This window comes from Urocitellus parryii, chromosome 4 (assembly GCF_045843805.1).
Source record: "Urocitellus parryii isolate mUroPar1 chromosome 4, mUroPar1.hap1, whole genome shotgun sequence".
Classification (NCBI taxonomy): domain Eukaryota; kingdom Metazoa; phylum Chordata; class Mammalia; order Rodentia; family Sciuridae; genus Urocitellus; species Urocitellus parryii.
Genome location: NC_135534.1, coordinates 32,564,819 through 32,565,743, shown reverse-complemented (window position 1 = coordinate 32,565,743; position 925 = coordinate 32,564,819). Strand labels below are relative to the sequence as shown.

The 925-nt window shown below is 42.9% G+C and overlaps 1 pseudogene; it reads left to right on the top strand.

Annotated features, from left to right (window-relative positions):
• Window positions 1-246: 246 nt before the first annotated feature.
• Window positions 247-527, top strand: LOC113193577 (non-histone chromosomal protein HMG-14 pseudogene; annotated as a pseudogene).
• Window positions 528-925: the final 398 nt, after the last annotated feature.

Below are 925 nucleotides of genomic sequence, written 5' to 3'. Positions count from 1 at the left end.
CCTGTAAACCCAAAAGTTTGGGAGGCTGAAGCAGGAGGATCATGAGTTCAAAACCAGCCTCAGCAATATAGAGAGGTCCTAAGCAATTCAGTGAGACTTTGTCTCTAAATAAAATACAAAATAGGGCTGGGGCGGTTCTCCCATCGCCTCCTCTGTGGGTCTCAGCAGCTTGGCGATGGGTGCTGTGGCAGCCGCCAGGCAGCGCAGCTTCGGATGGCTCCCGTGTTTGTCCAGCGCGTCGCCAGAATGCTCAAGAGGAAGGTCAGCTCTGCAGCGAAGAAGGAGCCCAAACGGAGGTCGGCAACCTGTTAGCTAAGTCTGCTTCTGCATGGCGGACGCCTAGCCCTGGAAGGCGGCGGGCAAGGATAAATTGTCAGACAAAAAAAAATTCAAAAAGGAAGCAAAGGGAAAACAGCTTAAGTAGCTAACCAAGAAACTCAAGATTTACCTGCAGAAAACTGAGAAACGAAAAACGAGGGAGTCCAGCCTCTGATGAAGCAGAAGAGAAAGAAGCCAAGTCTGATTAATCACACACCATGTCTCATCAGTGGTCCTGTCTCCCTTTTTGTACAATCCAGAGGAATATTTTTATCAACTATTTTGTAAATGCAAGTTTTTTAGTAGCTCTAGAAACATTTTTTTTAAAAAAGGGAATCCCACTTCATCCCATTTTTTAAATGAAATAATTTGCTGGTTATTGTGGGGTATAACTAGAAAATAGTGGGATATTGAATTATGGGAGTTGGACTGTCTTGGATGTCAACTCAACATTCTGTGGGTGGTGTTGGTTTTATATCCTACAATACAAAGCATATTAAATGGCAGTTTGGAGCCACAGTATTGCATTTAATGTCTTGAATATTTTAAATTACTTCTATTCCTATATTTTTTAGAATTGTTTCCTGAAGAAGACCACTACTGGATC